The sequence below is a fragment of the Sapajus apella genome, unplaced genomic scaffold (assembly GCF_009761245.1).
Source record: "Sapajus apella isolate SASKATOON/1434 unplaced genomic scaffold, GSC_monkey_1.0 scaffold73, whole genome shotgun sequence".
NCBI classification, from domain to species: Eukaryota; Metazoa; Chordata; class Mammalia; order Primates; family Cebidae; genus Sapajus; species Sapajus apella.
Window position 1 is genome coordinate 1,264,245 of NW_022437013.1, and position 22,214 is coordinate 1,286,458.

The following is a 22,214-nucleotide window of genomic DNA, read 5'->3' on the forward strand; positions in this document are numbered from 1 at the left end:
CCCACCTATGAGTGAGAACATGCGGTGTTTGGTTTTCTGTTCTTGTGTCAGTTTTCTGAGAATGATGGTTTCCAGGTTCATCCATGCCCCTACAAAAGACACAAATTCATCATTTTTGATGGCTGCATAATATTCCAGGGTATATATGTGCCACATTTTCCCTGTTCAGTCTATCATCGATGGGCATTTGGGTTGGTTCCAGGTCTTTGCTATTGTAAACTGTGCTGCAATGAACATTCGTGTGCATGTGTCCTTATAGTAGAACGATTTATAATCTTTTGGATATATACCCAGTAATGGGATTGCTGGGTCAAATGGAATTTCTATTTCTAGGTCCTTGAGGAATCACCACACTGTCTTCCACAATGGTTGAACTAATTTACACTCCCACCAACAGTGTAAAAGTGTTCCTATTTCTCCACATCCTCTCCAGCATCTGTTGTCTCCAGATTTTTTAATGATCGCCATTCTAACTGGCGTGAGATGGTATCTCAATGTAGTTTTGATTTGTATTTCTCTAATAACCAGTGATGATGAGCATTTTTTCATATGTGTGTTGGCCTCATGTATGTCTTCTTTTGTAAAGTGTCTGTTCATATCCTTTGCCCACTTTTGAATGGGCTTGTTTTTTTCTTGTAAATCTGTTTTAGTTCTTTCTAAATTCTGGATATCAGCCCTTTGTCAGATGGGTAGACTGCAAAATTTTTTTCCCATTCTGTTGGTTGCCAATTCACTCTAACGACTGTTTCTTTTGCCGTGCAGAAGCTGTGGAGTTTGATTAGGTCCCATTTGTCTATTTTGGCTTTTGTTGCCAATGCTTTTGGCGTTTTGGTCATGAAGTCCTTGCCTACACCTATGTCCTGAATGGTTTTGCCTAGATTTTCTTCTATTTTATGGCGTTAAGTCTTATATTTAAGCCTTTAATCCATCTGGAGTTAATTTTAGTGTAAGGTGTCAGGAAGGGGTCCAGTTTCTGCTTTCTGCACATGGCTAGCCAGTTTTCCCAACACCATTTATTAAACAGGGAATCCTTTCCCCATTGCTTGTTTTTGTCAGATTTGTCAAAGATCAGATTGTTGTAGATGTGTTGTGTTGCCTCTGAGGCCTCTGTTCTTTTCCATTGGTCTATATCTCTGTTTTGGTACCAACACCATGCTGTTTTGATTACTGTAGCCTTGAAGTATAGTTTGAAGTCCAGTAGTGTGATGTCTCTTGCTTCGTTCTTTTTGCTTAGAATTGATTTGGCTATGCGGGCTCTCTTTTGGTTTCATATGAAGTTTAAGGTGGTTTTCTCCAGTTCTGTGAAGAAGGTCATTGGTAGCTTGATGCGGATAGTGTTGAATCGGTAAATTATTTATGGCCATTTTCACGATATTGATTCTTCCTAACCATGAACATGGAATGTTTCCCCATCTGTTTGTGTCCTCTCTTATTTTGTTGAGCAGTGGCTTGTAGTTCTCCTTGAAGAGGTCATTTACGTTCCTTGTTAGTTGTATTCCTAGGTATTTTATTCTCTTTGTGGCAATTGTGAATGGCATTTCATTCTTGATTTGGCTCTCTTTAAGTCTGTTATTGGTGTATAGGAATGCTTGTGATTTTTGCACATTGATTTTGTATCCTTAGACTTTGCTGAAGTTGCTTATCAGTTTCAGGAGATTTTCGGCTCAAATGATGGGGTCTTCTAGTATACAATCATGTCATCTGCAAATAGAGACAATTTGACTTCCTCCTTTCTATTTGAATACACTTTGTTTCTTTTTCTTGCCTGCTTGCTCTGGCTAGAACTTCCAATACTACATTGAATAGGAGTGGTGAGAGAGGGCATCCTTGTCTAGTGCCAGATTTCAAAGGGAATGCTTCCAGTTTTTGCCCGTTCAGTATGATATTGGCTGTTCGTTTGTCATAAATAGCTTTTATTATTTTGAGATATGTTCCATCGAAACCTAGTTTATTGAGGGTTTTTAGCATAAAGCTCTGTTGAATTTTGTCAAAGGCCTTCTCTGCATCAATTGAGATAATCAGGTGGTTTTTGTCTTTGGTTCTGTTTATGTGGTGAATTATGTTTCAACATAATTTCAACCTGCGTGTGTTGAACCAGCCTTACATCCCTGGGATGAAGCCTACTTGATCATGGTGGATAAGCTTTTTGATGTGCTGTTGCAATCGGCTTGCCAGTATTTCATTGAAGATTTTTGCATCTATGTTCATCCTGGATATTGGCCTGAAGTTTTCTTTTCTTGCTGATACTCTGCTGGGTTTTGGTATCAGGATGATGTTGGTCTCATAAAATGATTTGGGAAGGATTCCCTCTTTTTTGAATGTTTGGAATAGTATCATAAGGAATGGTACCAGCTCCTCTTTGTATGTCTGGTAGAATTCGGCTGTGAACCCATCTGGACCTGGGCTTTTTTTGAGTGGTAGCCTCTTAATTGCTGCCTCAACTTCAGATCTTGTTACTGGTCTATTTAGGGTTTTGACTTCTTCCTGGTTTAGGCTTGGGAGGATGCAAGTTTCCAGGAATTTATCCATTTCTTCCAGGTTTACTAGTTTATGTGCATAGAGTTGTTTGTAATAATCTCTGATGACGGTTTGTATTTCTCTGGAATCTTTGGTGATATCCCCTTTATCGTTTTTTATTGCATCTATTTGATTATTCTCTCTTTTCCTTTTTATTAATCTGGTTAGTGGTCTATTTTGTTGATCTTTTTGAAAAACCAGCTCCTGGATTTATTGATTTTTTGAAGGGTTTTTTGTGTCTCTATCTCCTTCAGTTCTGCTTTGATCTTAGTTATTTCTTGTCTTCTGCTAGGTTTTGAGTTTTTATTTTATTTTATTTTTTTTAATCTTACTCCTCTAGCTCTTTCAATTTTGACAACAGGGTGTCGATTTTAGATCTCTTCTTGCTTCTCATGTGGGCATTTATTGCTATATATTTTCCCCTAGAGACTGCTTTAAATGTGTCCCAGAGATTCTGATATGTTGTGTCTTCGTTCTTGTTGGTTTCGAAGAACACCTTTATTTCTACATTCATTTCATTGTTTATCCAGTCAACATTCAAGAGCCAGTTGTTCAGTTCCATGAAGCTGTGTGGTTCTGAGTTCGTTTCTGAATTCTGAGTTCTAACTTGATTGCACTGTGGTCTGAGAGACTGTTTGTTTTGATTTCTGTTCCTTTGCATTTGCTGAGGAGTGATTTACTTCCAATTATGTGGTTAATTTTAGAGTAGGTGTGATGTGGTGCTGAGAAGAATGTATATTCTGTGGATTTGGGGTGGAAAGTTCTGTAAATGTCTATTAGGTTTGCTTGGTCCAGGTCTGAGTTCAAGTCCTGGATATCCTTGTTAATTTTCTATCTCATTGATCTGTCTAATATTGACAATGGGGTGTTAAAGTCTCCCACTATAATTGTGTGGGAGTCTAAGTTTCTTTGTAAGTCATTAAGAAGTTGTCTTATGTACCTGGGTGCTCCTGTATTGTGTGAGTATGTATTTAGGATTGTTAGCTCTTCTTGTTGCATTGATCCTTTTACCGTTACATAATGTCCTTCTCTGTCTCTTTTGATCTTTGTTGGTTTAAAGTCCATTTTGTCAGAGACAATAATTGCAACTCCTGCTTTTTTTTGCTCTCCATTTGCTTGGTAAATCTTCCTCCATCCCTTTATTTTGAGCCTTTGTGTATCCTTGCATGTGAGATGGGTTTCCTGGATACAGCACATCAATGGGTTTTGGCTTTTTATCCATTTTGCCAGTCTATGTCTTTTGATTGGGGCCTTTAGCCCATTTATATTTAGGGTTAATATTGTTATGTGTGAATTTGATCCTGTCATTTTTATGCTAGCTGGTTGTTTGCCCTTTAGTTGATGCAGTTTCTTCATTGTGTTGATGCTCTTTACCATTTGGTATGTTTTTGGAGTGGCTGGTACTGGTTATTCCTTTCTATGTTTAGTGCCTCTTTCAGGAGCTCTTGTACAGCAGGCCTGGTGGTGATGAAATCTCTGAGTACTTGCTTGTTCGCAAAGGATTTTATTTTTCCTTCACTTATGAAGTTTAGTTTGGCTGGATATGAAATTCTGGGTTGAAAGTTCTTTTCTTTAAGGATGTTGAATATTGGCCCCCACTCTCTTCTGGCTTGTAGGGTTTCTGCTGAGAGATCTGCTGTGAGTCTGATGGGCTTCCCTTTGTGGGTAACACGACCTTTCTCTCTGGTTGCCCTTAGCATTTTCTCCTTCATTTCAACCCTGGTGAATCTGATGATTATGTGCCTTGGGGTTGCTCTTCTTGAGGAACATCTTTGTGGTGTTCTCTGTATTTCCTGGACTTGAATGTTTGCCTGCCTTGCTAGGTTGGGGAAGTTTTCCTGGATAATATCCTGAAGAGTGCTTTCCAGCTTGGATTGATTCTCTCCGTCACATTCAGGTACACCTATCAAACGTAGATTAGGTCTTTTCACATAGTCCCATATTTCTTGGAGACTTTGTTCATTCCTTTTTACCCTTTTTTCTCTAATCTTGCCTTCTCGTTTTATTTCGTCGAGTTGACCTTCGACCTCTGATATCCTTTCTTCTCCTTCGTCAATTTGGCTGTTGAAACTTATGCATGCTTCACGAAGTTCTCGTGTTGTGTTTTTCAGCTCCATCAATTCACTTATATACCTCTCTAAGTTGTTTATTCTTGTTAGCATTTCGTCAAATGTTTTTTCAAGGTTCTTAGTTTCCTTGCATTGGGTTAGAACATGTTCTTTTAGCTCACAGAAGTTTCTCATTACCCACCTTCTGAAGCCTGATTCTGTCAATTCATCACACTCATTCTCCAACCAGCCTTGTTCCCTTGCTGGTGAGGAGTTGTGATCCCTTGTAGGAGGAGAGGTGTTCTGGTTTAAGGTATTTTCATCCTTTTTGGGCTGGTTTCTTCCCATCTTTGTGGATTTAACCACCTGTCTTCTTTGTAGTTGTTGACTTTCAGATTGGGTCTCTGAGTGGACGTCCGGTTTGTTGGTGATGAAGTTACTTCTTTCTTTTTCTTTTTGGTGAAACAATGAAGTTATTTCATTGGTGATGAAGTTATTTCCTTTTAACAGTCTGGCCCCTCTGCTGTAGTACTGCTGAGGTCCACCCCAGGCCCTGCTTGCCTGGGAATCACCTGTAGTGGCTGCAGAACAGTAAGGGTTGCTGCCAGTTTCTTCTTCTGCTAAATTTGTCCCAGAAGGATACTTACCAGATGTCTGTCTGAGCTCTCCTTTATGAGGTGACTCTTTGGACATATGGGGGTCAGGGAGCTGCTTGAGGAGACCGTCTGTCCTTTATAGGACCTCAAGTGCTGAGCTGTGAGCTCCATTGTTCATTCAGAGCTGCTGGGCAGGTATGTTTAAGTCTGCTGCAGCAGAACTCATAATCTCCTTTTTTTATTTTTATTTTTCCCAGTTGCTCTGTCCCTGGGAATTAGGGCTTTATTTATGAGTTTCTGTTGTGTTGCTTTTTTCAGGGCAGCCATGTCCAGAGAGGAGGCAGCCTAGTCACTGTCTGCCTGCAGAGGCTTTGCTGAGCTGCTGTGGGCTCCACCCAGCTGCCATGTGAACTTCCCTGCATTCCTGTTTATATTGGTATAGTTAGAACTGCCTCGGCAATGGCGGCCTACCTCTATAATGGTGGACTCTCTCTGTAATGGTGGGCTGCCTCAGCAACGGTGGGCTGCCTCAGTAATGGCAAACTACCTTTGTAGTGGTTGACTGCCTCAGTAATGGTGGATGCCCCTCCCCTACAGAGCTGGACCATCCCGGGTTCAGCTCTGCTTGCTGTGAAACTCTCAATCCAGAGCATTTCTGATTGCTGTTCTTTTAGGGGGGTGGGACTAACTGAGCCTGATCACTTGACTCCCTGCCTCAGACCCCTCCCTTTTGTTTTTTTTAGTTGAATGGTCAACTCTGTCTACCAGGTGTTCCAGTTGCCTGTTGAAAAGGCACCGGGATCTGTATGATTTCCCATGCGGTGACCCACTGTGCCTGTGCCCGCTGAAACAGCCACACTGAGATTCGTGGTGCTTTTTTGCCCAGGAAACTCCTGGCCTGGCTCCCTGTTTCAGTCCCCTTTTTAATCAGTTGAATGACCGCCTCTGTCTGCCAGGAGCACCAATCGCCAGCTAAAACGGCACCAGACCCATTTATTTTGTATGGAGAACCACTGGCAAAACAGCCACGCCAGGGAAAACAGCTGCACCCTCCAAACCAGCCATGCTGGTGACCCGTGGGGCTTCTCTGCCTGGGAATCTCCTGGTCTGTGGGCAATAAAAATCCATCTGGAAATGAGGCGTCCACTCACCCTCTGCGCTTTCACTAGGAGCTGCAATCCTGAGGTGCTCCTAATCAGCCATCTTGGATCCCTCCTCCAAATGTAGTTTCTTATTGCTCAAAAAAAAAAGGAAATTATTTCAGTGACTATCTGGGCTATTGCCTAGGAACATTTTACATCTGACTAATTAATGTGCTGTAAATGTTTGCTAGAGCTTTCTGGTCAAGACTTTTGGGATTGGAAACTTTTAATAGAAACATTATAAATTATTGATTCAATACTTAAATAATTATTGCATTATTTCAGTTACTTCTTCAGTCAGGGTTGGAAAATTATGAACTCCAGGAACTTTTATACTTCCTCTGAGTTTTTGTTTATTTTCATGAAGTTTATAATAGTTGAATTTAATCCTTATAATGTCTGTGACATCTATACTTATGTTTTCCTTCTCATTCCTAATCTTATTTATTAATATCCTCTCTCTTTTTTTTCCATATTGGTCTGCTAGGATCTTTGTCAATTTTATTTACTCTTTTTCAGGGAACCAAATTTAGAAAGTTAGAATTGTTACATTTTTGTCTTGAAGTTAACATTTTATCATTATATGGTTATCCTTTTTAACTAATAAATTTTGGCATTAAAATTCATTTTATCTGCTATTAATGTCATCATCCCAGCTTTCTTTCATTTGCTTGTTAATGCTTTATGTAGTTTTTTGCTTTCAAACTTTTTGTGTCCTTATATTTTTAATATATCTCTTCTAGACAATATATATAGCTGGATTTTGTTTTACTACATGTTTTTCCAATTTTTTCTCTTTAACTGGAGAATTTAGTCTCTTTTTACCTAATAAATATTCTCAATTTTAGTTTTCCAGAAATAGCTTTATTTTATTTTTTTTCAAAATATAATTTTGTGAGTTATAGAATCTTAGGTTACCAGTATCTTTTAGTACACTGGATTACTATTTCACTGTACCCTGGCTTCCTTTTTCACTCTTGAGAAGTAAAAAAGTTTTACCTGTATAATCTCAGTCTCTTCTTCCATGTTGTGTATTCTCTATTGTCTTTTTGTGCTGCAAATCTGAATAATCTCTTGGGATCTATTTTTCAGTTTTCCACTTCTCTTCTCAGCTGGATCAAGTCTGATATTTATTCTACCTCTTGAGTTATTATTTTCTATTACTATATTTAATTATAGTGATTCTATTTAAATTTTATTTCAATCTACTGGGTTAATTTTTGTAGTTTTTTCCTCCAATATGACATTTAATTTTTAAAAATGTCTTTGAAATTACCACATATATAACTTTTATATTTTCAACCTAAGATTTCCAGTATCTGATAACATAAGTCTAATTTGCTGATTGCTATTTCTGCTAACTCTTGCTCATGGTTTTATTAATCTGTTTTCATGCTGCTGATAAAAACATACCTGAGACCGGGCAATTTATGAAAGAAAGAGGTTTGATTTGACTCACAGTTCTGTGTGGCTGGGGAAGCCTCACAATCATGGTGGAAAGCAAAGAGGAGCAAGTCACGTCTTACATGGATGGCAGCAAGCAAAGAGAGAGGGGTGCTTCTTCAGGGAATCTCCCCTTTTTATAACCATCAGACCTAATGAGACTTATTCACTATCATGAGAACAGCACAGGAAAGATCTTCCCCCATTATTCAACTACTTCCCACCAGATCCTTCCCACAACACATGGGAATTCCAGATGAGATGTGGGTAGGGACACAGCCAAAGCACATCAATGGTCAAGAGTTATTGTTTTATGTTTTTGTCTTGTTTTGTTTTGCATGCTTTGTGATATTAGTGACTTTTCCTTAGAAAAGTATCCATTGTTATTTCTTGGGTCATGAATAAACATGGATTCTTCTGATGAAAACTTTTATGGTTGCTTCTGATGGGGTTATCTGTGGGTACTATGAGTCCTAGAGAACTAAGTCATGATTATGAATTCTAAGATAAATTGTTTCTTTCTTCACTCAATACACTTCTCCCTGAAGACCAATGAGTAAATGGGTTTATTTATTTTCAGCCTTTCCTCTTACTCCCTCTCTCCTCTAGATTAGATTATGTCTAGTGATCTATCAACCTTCCTAACACTTTTAGAATTTATCTTCAACCTGCTGTTAAGCCTTTCTAGTGGCATTTTTTTTATTGGGTATTGTGTTTTTAGGCTCTAGGTATTTCATGTGATCCTTTTTAATAGTTTCTATTCTTGGTTGAGTTTGCATATATTTCATACATCATTTCCTTTATGACTTTAAGTACAATTAGAAAACCTGTTTTTAAAATCTTTGTTTGATATTTACATTCCTGGTTATCTTGGTATTGGCTTTTTTTGTATTATCTTTTCTCTTTAAAAGGGGCCATGTTTTCCTATGTCTTCATATTTCCATTAATTTTTTTATTTTATGCTGTACTTTCTGGGTGATAGAAAGATTCTGGATTCTGCTTTTCTCTCTCTCTCTCTCTCTGAAGCATTCCATTTTTTTCTTTCTTTCCTTTTTTTTTTTTTTTTTAGGTAAATGGTTGATTTTTCTGAACACAGACCCCAGACTTGGAAATATTAGATCAGTTTTTCTAGCCTTTAGCTTGGTTACTTGAACCATATCCTATGCAGGCATGGTTCAAAAGTCAACGAGAGATTTGAGTACAGCTCATATGCAGAATTGGGGCTCCCTATCTATGGCTTTGTCCCTCAGAGATTTCTCCCCTCACTTTTTAGCTGCTATGATTGCCTCAGACTTTGTTCTCTGATTATTCAATCCAGTAAAACTGTCTTGTTTTTAATCTGCATATAGCTCCCCAGTAATACAACTGGCTTCCTCCTCAGAATAAGAGCCATGCAAAATTAAAAACTCATTTATTACCATTTCTTCCGTGCAGATATCAGCACCCTTTGCCGTCTTCCTGCTTTGTTCCCTTGCCAATGGCATCAAGTGTTTTTTTTTTAAAATATATTTTGCACAGTATATAGTTTTTATCTGCAAAGTAGCTGATCTAATATAATCTATTGAGCCATTCAGAAGTACAACCTACAGCCTAAATTTTAAAATGCTCACACATATTTCTAGGTCACCATGTCAGGATGGCTTCATTCCTTTGGGGTTCAAGCTTTATGTGGGTATGTTACATTAGTCTCCTGGGTGGGCCATAAGACTTATGGCTTGTCTCTTAATCCTCATGAGGTTACGAAAACTGAAGTTAAAACTCACCATATTTGAAACATCCCCTCACATATAAGCTTTAGTCAGTGCTTCACTCACTTTTTTTAGTTTCCCACTTTTCTTAATTTTTGACTTTTTTAAACTGTGTATTCCATGTTTCTTACCAATACACATAGAAAAAAATTAATCCAGTATTTTTAGTTAGTATGAATTTGAGGGCCAGTCAGTTCATCTAGTCTATCAATCTGTTGGAAGGGGAAATTGGACAAGGGTTTTTTAAAAAATATATATTAATCAAATCATATGAAATGATCACCGAACTGTTTAAAGCACTTCAATAATTTCTGATAACATTTAGCATAAAAATAAATTATTCTCAATGTCTTCCTCTGTAACATCATCTCGTGTCACTTTCCTTCTCTGCTCTAGCCATTTAGAGCAGCTTTCAAATCTTTGAACGTGATATGATCTCTCCCATCTCAAGTACTTTCTATGTGTTATTTTTTTCTGCTTAGAGTTCCCCCTTTTCACCCTTGTCTAATCAAATTCTAGTCATTCTTTGATTCTCTGCTTCTTTGTAACCTCTTTCAGGCATTTTCCTTTGGTATCATAGACCAGTAATGAACTCCCATGTCTTTTACATTGGCCTCTTCTTCCACTTTTATGACACATATCACTTTATGCAGATTACACTTAGCCTAGTATACTCCATGGTGACAGCAACCACATCTTTCCTTCATCACTATTTCCCAAAATCTGATACAATGACTATTACAGAGTTGGTCCTCAAAATTTAGCTGCTAATTATTTTGTTTGAATAAGTCACATAAGAATCTTATAAGCTTTGGGGCACATAGATTTTTATAAACCTTTTGGTATAAGAACCAGACCTTGAACATTGGTGACATTACCAGGATAATGCTGAGCTGAAAACCCCAACTAGCTGGCAGTTTTCCCCAATCTTGTTGATTATGCGCATCCCCTTGTTTTACCCCTTCCAAAAGTGATTTTATTATGTTATTCACTTACTCAAGAACACACTGTGTTCTTACCCCTTCTAGTGTACTCTAGTCTAAACTCTATATTTTGACGTTATATCCTGTCTACAACCTACCTACTTATCTATCCAAGTCTGTCTTCCACTACTTCCCAATACAAACATTCCAAACAATATCATACTATTCTCCCAATCGTTTTTTTGTTTTTGCATATTAAATGCTGTTCTTCAGCTTACATAATACTTGCTCACATGTAGCACTTTTCTGCCTTGATTCCCTCATTCCCAAACTATTTCATCTTTGATGGACCAGCGTAAAACGTAGGTATAAAGACAATGTGGTGTAGTATTTAATAGCATTTTCTTTGTTACTTGACAGCTGTGTATAACTTTGGACAAATTACTTAGATTTTAGTGCCTCCACTTCATTTGCAAAATTGAGATAATAAGAGTAACTTATTCTATAATGCCTTTGAGATGACATCGTGATTTAATATATGAGTACACAGAATGGATCCTGGTGTATAGTAAGACATCAATATTTTTTAGCTATATTCAACACCTTCACAAAGCTTTCCAATCCCATTCATTCATTCCATTTCCCAATATTTGTCGTAAGTTTATTTTGTGTCAAATCCTTCACTAAGCATTGCTAGTAAAGGAATGAACAAGGAAGCTTAAGAAACTCACATAATTTATTACGAAAGGGTAGCATATGCATTGGAACATGGAGCAGGGGCACCAAAATCAACCCAATCAACCCAGTGTAAGGACTTGAGATTGAATTGTCAAGAAAAGATTTCCTCAGGTTGGTGAGCTGAAAGAGACTTAATACATAAGTTGGAGATAACCAGATGAAGAAGGTGGCAGGGACAGGGCCAGCAGGAAGAGATGAGAAATAAGAGTGTATTCTGAAAGTAGACGCATAAACCTGAGAGATAAGAGAGAACAAAGAACATTGAAGAGAACCACACATAGTTCTTTGTGACTGTGGCATATGGTGAGAAGAAAAGAGAGGTAAGAAGTAAACCTGGAGAGACTGGAATGTACACAAATGATCATAAATGTTTTCATGAATTTGTCATGGCAGGATCTTAGACCCATTAGTCTTACTTATCAGTTGGAGAATTTAGACAGAAATTCGTGGGCAACATTTTGTTATCAAGCTGTAATAGAAAAAATGCTGTTGACACTCCTCAAATATTAATTAATTTCCTAATATATACTAAGCCATGCACTAGATGACAGAGCAATAAATAAAAACTGGTGCCTACTCTCATGGAACTCACATTTTATTGGGGGGCACAGACAAGCAAATAGGCAGTTATAATGCAGAGTGAGAAGAACTGAGTTGGAGACAAGTGCAAGATGCTGAAGGAGTATAGAATGGGCACCTAAGCCAATTGTATGTGTGCATTGTTGTGGGTACTGAAGAGGGCATAGTGTTCAGAGAAGGCTTTCCAGAGTTTCTGTCAATGCAGAGGCCTTCTATGAGCAAGGTGAAGGAAGCAGAGAGTAAGGAAAATCAAACCTTTAGGGAAAATACATATGGCTTGGCCTACCTTCATTGCTCTCTTCTCTAGATACTGATCTCATTTATTGTCTGCACTATTCATTTTAGCACTGGATCATAAATGCATCTTATGCAGCCTTAGATGACTATGTTATTTTTGTCTTCCTAGTCAAAATACAAACTCTTGGTTAGCAGAGATATGGCCATGGAGTTTTTTTCCAACACAATAGCAAGCAGTATTAGATAGGAAATGAATAGTTACTGAATTAATTGGTTAACATTTTCCCTATTTTACTTAGTCTGCTCTAGGCTATTTTTACAAAGCAAGTAGACACTTTCCTGTCTCCCTCTCTCCTTCCCTCAAAGAAAAATTGTGCCTTAAATTTCTTTTCATCCTCTTAGATATATTTAATTCCTTTTAGTTGCAGTCCTCTAAAACAACTGTATAACACCTGCTTTCTTTTTCAACCGCAGAATCCTAAACTAAATGTAGTTCAGTAGTAAAGATTTAGTCAAGCCAAATATAGACAGATTTCATACTGGATTTTGCTTACTTCTGTCACTAGTTTCAATCATTATATTCTTAAATTGTGTAGGTTGTACATTCTTTCCACTTAAGTAATTTTCTTTGTCTTTTGTCTTTTTAATGTTAATATGTAAAAACTCTAATTAATGCCTGACACATAGTGAACATTACATCATGTTAGCTATTATTCATGTCATCATCATCTTCATCATAATTTTACTTCTATTCATTTGCATTTGTGTCACAGTGTTTGTATAACTTTACACTTTCCTTTAATAAGTCTCTTGTATTTAATGAATCAACTTGAAATGTTATCTTGAATATAATACCTCTTTTCAGTAATAGATCCAGAGAACTAAAAAGAAACTTCAGCTTTTACAGATATGGAAACAAACTCAGAGAAGTTTAGTAACTTTTTCAAAGTCACAGAGCTTGTTGGTAGTGTCAAAAAGTTTCAAGTTTAAAGAAAAAGAACAAAATATTAATTGTTTTGGAGAGCAGCAAAATTGCCCTAACGTTTCTAAAATATTACCATAACTATCTACTCTAAAGACTAGCCTTAGAGAAAAAAGCATAGGGAAAATTAAGACTTGGATAGATGGAAAAACTTAAATGGTGTTTGCAGGCACATAATGATTTTTCCTCCCTCTCTATAAATGATATTACTTTGGTAGAGAGAGAAATGAAATGTGCTGACGTTATTTGTTCTTTGTGAAATCATGTTGCTCATTATTCAGCATTTTGTGCCCCTTTAGGTACATTCAAGTTGATAGTATAATGACTTTTTCCACTATCATCCTAGGTACTGAAGTTATGCTAACAGGTCTACAATTTTCCAAGATCATCCATTTAGTAAAATTGGGCACTGAGGTCTATCTCAGACTTCTGGCAGTTTTGTTCTGAGCAACTTTCTCAAAATAGCAGCAAAGAGATTTGCAATAACATGCACCATTGCCTTTAGAATCCTTAGTCACCAATCATTAGGGCCTGCTGATTTAAATGCTATTCAGAGTTTTCAAGTTATCTCCAAGAGTTTCTATCCTCAACTTACTTTGTATCAGTGCTTTTTACATCATATGTAGTTATCTAATGACATGAGACATAGAAGAAAGAAAAAGAATAAGCCTAAATCCATTCCTGGTCAGTTGACCAGCAGTTAAGTTTTCGCAACCCAGTATAATTTCACGTTTTGTCTTTTCTTGTCTGCTCTTATAAAAATTCTTCATTCCTACAAGGTTTTTTATTTATTTATTTATTTTTATTAACTATTGTGATTCCTGCTTCAAATCCCAAAGAGCAAGGGATGGATATTCTCTTAAGTCAGTGGCTTTCAGACAGAATATTGGTTCTGTCTCTGTTCTTCCGGGTGGCATAAATTACTACATGACTCATCTCATGGGAAGAAGGCAGATTTGGACAACAAAATATTGGTTAAAAAAAAAAAAAAAAACAGAGAAAAACAAAAATGCTGCTTTCCAGGTAAGCAGCAAATCACTTTAGCTACAAAGACACAAAATGTTTCCTTATGAGTTGGGGAACTTTCCTGATGTTATATTAACAATATGTGAGCTTTCCTATTGTTCTTTGAATCCAATTATATCCTGAAAGATCCATTTTGATTACATTTTTTCCAGTTTTCAAAATGTTTTCATCATGCTCATAAAGGAAATAAAAGCATTTTCCATTTTATAATCAGATCAGACTATGAAAATTCAAGGCATCTAAACAACACTTATTATCCTCCCCAAAAGAAAAGAAAATTTCAATTGTACTTCCAACCAGAGAATATTTAGATGACATAATTAAATGTTGCAAAGTTAGTGGTGAAATTGACAGTGAGGAATAAAATGTCTTTTAAGAATTGCTAGCAAAATGGTTAAGTAAATACCACATCATAAGCTGGTACATAACCCTATAGTATTACTTAAGATTCATTTCTAACTATTCAAAAATCTTGACAATAGCAAGATAATTTAAAAGGAAAAAAAACTACCTGAAGATTAACAAAAACTGCCAAATAGAAATATTTGGACTAAATATTTGCAGAATAATCAATGTTATGGTAATAAAGTTTCTGTTAAAAGTGGCATACTGATTTAAATCAGGAAAAATTTACAAAAAAAAACAAGTCCTATCTTAATATCCCAACATCTGGACCATTAAGTTGATAGATGGCTGCAGAGGAAAACTGTCTGCAAATTTAGGTTGACAAACAGAGCAAAATCTACCTTGGCGTCACCAGTAGAATGAAGAAGTGACATAGCAATTTGAGATGATATGGTTTTGCCTTTTAAAATGGTGAATGATGGTCCACATTTTAGACTTTAACTTTATGACCATAAAGCCCGTTTTAATTATTTTTGGTTATTTTGATCATGGGAATTTGCATGAATGACCCAGATGTAAAAGTAGCTCTTACTTGTCTTTATGTATAAAACACAATCCTCCTTTTCTTCTACCATTTGAAATAAAATTTAATTTTCTTAATAATATTTATCTGAGTATGAGCTTTTAAAAGATAAATAGTATGTCAATCAATTTTATTTTTAGTATAACTAGCTTCAAGCTTCAACACGTTTGAATATTTCATTCTACAACTAAAATATGCTATTACATATTACATAAAGAGTAATAGGGAAAATTAATATTTATAAATTAAAGAGGAATAGAGAAAATATTAATTTCAAAATAGTAATTTTTCCTATTACTCATTATTTCTTTTTTTTTTCAATTGTATTTGGGTTCTGGGGTACATGTGTATGTCCTGCATCCTGCAGGATTTGTGCATAGGTACACACATGCCATGGTGGTTTGCTGCCTCCATTCCCCTCGACTGTTGCCTACATCAGGCATTTCTTACTTTGAGAGGCCAAGGTGGGTGGATCACGAGGTCTAGAGATCAAGACCTTCCTGACCAACATGGTGAAACCCCATCTCTACTAAAAATACAAAAATTAGCCGGGCATGGTGGCATGCACCTCTGGTCCCAGCTACTTGGGAGGCTGAGGTGGAAGAATCCCTTGAATCCAGGGGGCAGAGGTTGCAGAGAGCCGAGATTGCGCCACTGCACTCCAGCCTGGCAACAGAGCAAGACTCCGTCTCAAAAAAAAAGAAAAAAGAAAAAAAGAATGGGTCTGCCTTTCCCAGCCCACTGACTCAAATGTTAATCTCCTTTGGCAACACCCTCAGAGACACACTAAGGATCACTCCTTTGTATCCTTCAATCCAATCAAGTTGAATCTCAGTATTAACCATCACAGTCTCACACCCAAGAGATGATTTTTTCCTACTAAGCCAAAGGTGTTACAAATTTTAGTTTGGAGGACAGTGAAAACAATAAAACTAATATCAATTTGATAACTTGGTTTCTTTGATATAAGAATTTCAACAATTGTTTTATAGGTAGCTTATGTGATTATTTCATATTCTGTGTCCATATATAAGTGTTATGAATATGCTGGACCTATATATCTTGAAATAGGATAATTTTAAAGTTTTTCTTGATAATTGGTTCTAAAATTTTGATCACCTTGTAAAAATATATGTATATAGAACTATCAGTCAGTACAGATATATGTCATTATAGACCTACAAATATATTTGTAATTATATGATTACACCCACGTCATACCTTTATATATAACTTAATTTCAAAGTGATGTATTGTATAAGGCGACAACTCACATACACTCTCAATTCAATCTCCAGAGTAAGTACCAGAACATTTTCTTTAGAAAATAATAGAAAGTATAAAACACATACAAAAATACGAAGGTTGTTAAGAATGGTATTTTAGTTAACGTATAAGAACATCTGGATGATCTTGGTTTGGCAGTGGCTTTTAGATACAACACCAAAAGCATGACACACAAGTGAAACAATTGGAAATTTTGGCTTTATTAAAATTAAAACTTGTTCTCTGCTATAGAATCTATGAAGGAAATGAAAATGCAAGTGACAGCCGGAGGGAAAATCTTTGCAGAACACATATCTGATAAAGGACTGTTATGCAAAATATATAAAGACCTCTTAAAACACAACTATAAGAAAGCAGACCAGGCATGGTGGCTCATGCCTATAATCCCAGCACTTTGGGAGGCTGAGGTGGGAGGGTCACTTGAGGCCAGGAGTTCAGGACCTGTCTGTACCTAAAAAGGAGAAAAAAATTAACTTAGCATGGTGACATGAGCCTGTAGTCCCAGCTACTTTAGGGGCTGAGATGGGAAGATCCCTTGAGTCTCAGAGGTTGAGGCTACATTGAACTGAGTGAGTGACAAAATAAGACCCTGTCTAAAAAAAAAAAAAAAAAAAAAAAAGCTAACAACTCAAAAATTGGGGTGAGGAAGTCTGTGTGCAGAAAGGCCTGGCAGCTCTTCCCAAACTCCTTGGTTAAAGGAAAGCAAAAACAACAGCACTTTATAATCAAAATCCTACTCATAACTAAAAGTGGGCTAGAAACTTGGAATTTATCTATCTCCTCTCATTTTACAAGTACAATTTCTTTGGGTAATATTATGGTCCATCAGCCAAATACCTAAAGTTAAAAACAAATGTCACCAAGTAAAAAGTATGAACAAAAGTAAGTTCAACACGGTGACTTCAAGAGGGCTGCAGCGGCAAGGGAAACAGCTGCGGCAGCAGCAGTGGTGAAGTTGGCCAAGGTGGTGGTGGCAGCAGCAGCAAGGGGCATTACCAGCGGCGGGCTCCAGGCCTGGCCCATCAGTAGAAGCAGACTGTGTGCAGGTGGCTGTGGCCGGTCTTCGCCTCGAATGCCTGCAGCAGGTGATCAATCTCATTCTCGATATCCTTTGACTGCTGGATACACTGGCAGAGCTCGCAGATGTGGAATGCCCCTAGGATGGCGTCTTCCTGGCTATCAGGGATGTCCACATTCACCACATGCACTGGCTGGCAGGTCTCCTGTTCTCTGGAAGTTAGACATTCCACCACCTGGTCATAAATTTTCTCTTCACAAGTGATGATCAGATCAAACACATCTTTGCAATTCTGGAATCTTTCTGGCCGGAGCTTGATTCTCTTATTTCTGTCTAACATATGCAGAATACCATTCTGTGTATAGAATTCTTTGTCTTTCATGAGAAGATCTTTGTACATCTCATCATATGTGGTTTCGAAATCATAAATATTCGGCTTGCTAGGTATTGGTCCTGGAAGCTTCACATGAGTTGCTGTTCCAAAGGACTGGACATTGAATCCTCGTTTGTTGAGGATGTTGTGTGCCTCCATGCTACGGTTCTGGTTACTCGAACACACCACTGCCACCCGCAGCGGTAACGATGACATAGCTGCAACCTCACAACCCAGGACACTCACACTTAAGTTTCTACCGGCCACAGCGCCTCAGTGCCAGCGAAATGGCGACCAAAGATGGCGACCGTGTCTCAGGCAACGTGGTACGTGGCGTGACGTCTGCGTGGCAACTCCTCGCACGCCCCGAGTGCCTGGCCGCATGTAAATGGGCATGCAGGCCAGGGCAACACATTCGGTTACGGTTGGTGGCTGGCGCCTGTGTAGCCAAGCCCACTCTCCACAAGGTGCAGCCGAGCCATATTTATTTATTTATTTTCCTTTCTCTCCGTCCGGGGCAGTGGCTCACGCCTATAATGCCAGCACTTCGGGAGGCCGAAGCGGACAGATTACCTGAGGTCGGGAGTGTGAAATCCCGTGTCTACTAAAAATACAAAATTAGCCGGGCACGGTAGTGCATGCCTATAATCCCAGCTGCTCGAGAGACTGAGGCAGGAGAATCGCTTGAACCCCGAAGTTGGAGGTTGCGGTGAGTCGATAAACATCACAAAATGGTTTTATCTATAACCATCCCCAAAAAGTCAGTCTGTCCACCTGCATGATCTCCTAGAGCACTTCGTCCACATCTACGTATGGGGTGGGGAGACAAAAGCGGCATGTCTGGAGTAGCTGGCTGACAAGCTGCTGTCCAAGCCAGTTCATCTCCTGTCCAATCAGTTATTTTCATAATTCAAAGTCTTCGTGATCATTGGCTACTCTTGCAACGATTAGCTCTTATAGGAGCCTCATGAGGTTACTATTGGCATCCCAGTAGTCCAGGCTATTAGAGGCAGTGGCCAACTATAAGATAGGGATGACTACTTGGCTCCTCAGCAAGGTTGTGGGGCTATACTGAGTTTACCTGGTGGATAGCCTGAACAGGTCATCTGCAGTGTCAGAGTGATTCTGGAGACCATTTTGCTGTTGTAGGAGCTGAAAGGTGGGGATGCATAGTGCCTGGAGCATGTCTAGTGGTCCCTTCTGACAGGCTTCTTCCATGCCATACTCATCCATGAGGATAATGCCAAGGTATAGGAAACAGGAATGATGATGTATGTGGCACACATTCACACAATTCACCATCTGTGTGAATGTATGCCACGTACATCATTCTAGTGGTTGCAGCAGCAAGGCAGATCCTTTGCCTACAGAGTAAACAGCAAAGTGCAGGCACCTGCAACAATACTTTGCAATCTGATTTTGAGCCCTGTGCTTATTTAGAGTCTTGCATAAGACAGGCCATACTTCCTGAATGACTTTTCGGCACCGTTGAGTCTGTTTTCCACAATAGAATTGGTATGTCTAAATATCACTGCAAGTCGATCTAAGAGCACAGTGTCAATGATTAGAGAAATCCTTAAAGTGTTTGCCAATAGATACAACCGTGGGAGCCCGTCACCATGACACACAACTTATACACTTCCACAAGCAAACCACTAGTGCCAAGGAATGTACCCAAGTTTGCTGGGCTGCAGCAGGTTGTTTCCATAGCCCACACTTCTGCACTGTGCCTGTCACCCAGGTTTGTCATTTCTAATTAAAAGACTGGAAGGAAACAAAAACCAAACTGTGCCCCACAATCAGAAACCTCTGTCGTGGCAGAGGGGCCTTCACCACCACCAGGGTGAGACTCCACCCTTCTGAAGGCCACCCTGAGTTGTTCCTGTTTGGGGGTGTGAGGAAAATTCAGGGAGGTTTAAAAAAAAGATGGCTGTGACCTGCCCAACGTGGTGGGAGGGGAGGTGGTTTCCTGGAAAACTTATTTCTAAAAGGAAAAATAATTTTAAGAAGATAAAAAAGGAAAACTCAACTGAAAAAACACCTTGTAAAATCAAATTCCAAATTAATGCCCAAACTTTCTCTTCTGCTTTTGAAAACTCCAATTGTTAGAATTTTTCCTTCAAATTACCAACTATCAAACTATATATCATTTGTGTTTGCTCATGGCTCTCTTCATCTTCAAAGTTAGGTTGTTTGGAAATAAATCTTAGATGCAGAGCTGTAACTTAGGCCGAGTTATCAAAAAGTTGCTTAAGTCTGTAATCTCAGCGCTTTGGGAGTCCAGGGCTGACGGATCACCTGAGCATAGTGTTGCTAGACCAGTCTGGGCAACATGGTGAAACACTGTCTCTACTAAAAATACAAAAAACTAGCCAGGTGTGGGGTGTGGTGTCGGGCACCTATGGTCCCAGCTACTTGGAAAGCTGAGGTGGCAGGATCACTTGAACTTGGGAGATCGAGGCTGTAGGGAGCCATGATTGCACCAACGCACTCCAACATGGACAACAGAGTGAGACCTTGTTTCAAAACAAAAACAAAATATGTCGCTTAAGGCCATTAAAATTACAGAGCGCTAAAAATGGTTTTTAAAAATATGTATAATCACACGAGAGAATGAAATTGGACTCTTACCCTATACCATATAAAAATTAATTCAAAATGGATCACAGACATAAACATAGGAGTTAAAACTATAAAATTCTTAAAGAAGACATAGATGAAGAGCTTCCTGACATTGTATTTGACAATGATTTCTTGGACAGGCAGCAGAAGGAAAAAATAGAGAAATTGAATTATATCAAATTAAAAACTTTTGTGCATGAACGACACTATCAAAAAGAACAAAACGTCAACCCACACACTTGGGGAGAGTATTCACAAATCATATATCTGAGAAGAGGTTAATATCCAGAATGAATATTAAGAACTCCTATACCTCAAAAACAGAAACAATAACAACCGGATTTAAAAATGGGGAAGGGACTTGAATAGTCATTTCTCCAAAGCAAATATACAAATAGTAAATAACTACATGAAAAGATTTTCAACACCATTAATCACTAAGCAAGTGCAAATCAAAACCATAATGAGATACCACTTCACACCCACTAGCATGGCTCTTTTATGTAGAGATATATTTATATATAAAATTTTTATACATATATATAGAGTCCATCCTAGTGTGTGTGTGAAGTGGTATCCCATTATGGCTTCGATATGTATGTATATGTGTGTATATTAAAAAATATAAAACATATATATAACATATATATGTTTTTAAAAACAGAAAATAAGTGAAGACTGCAAGGATGTGGAGAAATTTAAACTCTTGTGCAGTGCTCTTGGAAATGTAAAATGATGCAGCCACTATGGAAAATGGTGTGAACATTCCTCAAAAAATTAAAAATAGAAATAATATATGATCCAGCAATTCCACTTCTGGGTATATACCCAAAACAATTGAAAGCAAGGACTCAAACAGATATTTGTACAGCTGTGTACAAATCTTTCTTCACAACAGCCAAGAGGTAGAAGACACATGTCCATTAGTGAATGAATGTATAAACAAAATGTGGTATTTACATACAGAGGAGTATTATTCAGCTATAAAAACAAAGGAAATTCCGATACATGTTACAACATGGATGAACATTGAAGACATTATGCTAAGTGAGATAAGACAATCACAAAAGACAAACGTATGAATCCACATATTTGACGAACCTAAAGTAGTTAAATTCATAGAGACAGAAGTAGAATGGTGTTTGTGAGGAAAGAGGAGTTATTATTTAATGAGCGCAGAGTTTCGATTTTGTAAGATGAAAAGATTCTGGAGATGGGTGGAGGTAGTGGATGCACAACTATGTGAATGTACTTCATGTCTCCGAACTGTACACTTAAAACTGGTTAAAATGGGAAATTTTATCTATATTTTACCACAATTTAAAATATAAACTGATTCACACACTGGAACTATGTTCAATCAATATTGGCCCACCAATTGTCACAAATGGACCATACTAGTGCAAAATGTAAATAATAGGGAAAACTGACAAGAAAGTAAGGAGACATAGGGAACTGTGTACTTTCTGCTTTTTTTTTTCCTACTGTAAACTTAAAACTGCTTTAGAAATCACCTATTTTTTAAAAAAGTAAATGTACGTACTAAGCTTATTGCCTAAAGAAGCATTACCTTTCCCTCAATCAGGATTCTCTATTTGCACTAGCACAGTGGTGAGCTTGTCCCCAGCCCTAAGCCAGACTTCGTGGCAGCCAGTAATGACGAAAAAGCCAGACACCCTATGTCAAGGGGAGAAAGGCTAATGTTTCAGGGCTTCCTTGACTCCTCTTTTTTCCTCCTCTGCTTCTTTTTTCTCATGGTACCTTTTTCTGTAGAGTTATGATTGAATTTGTTGCTGCCTGCCTCAGATGTCACAGTTGTTTGTTATGGCTCTGATATTTAAACAGGATTTGACCAATTCTGATAACAAAAAATTATTGTGTACCTTTTAAATTATTTTTCTGGAGTATACCCCCTCTCTGGCTTGTATAAAAGGTAGTATATTTTTTTATTTATTTTAAGTATGTCTTTCTATTTCAGCCATCATTTATTGAGAATGTGCCTTGTAC

The 22,214-nt window shown here is 37.8% G+C and overlaps 2 pseudogenes; both read right to left on the reverse strand.

Moving 5' to 3' along the window:
• Positions 1–17,216: 17,216 nt before the first annotated feature.
• LOC116531936 lies at positions 17,217–17,801 on the reverse strand (annotated as a pseudogene).
• Positions 17,802–18,326: 525 nt separating this feature from the next.
• LOC116531927 overlaps positions 18,327–22,214 on the reverse strand; it is a 45,077-nt pseudogene continuing 41,189 nt past the window's right edge.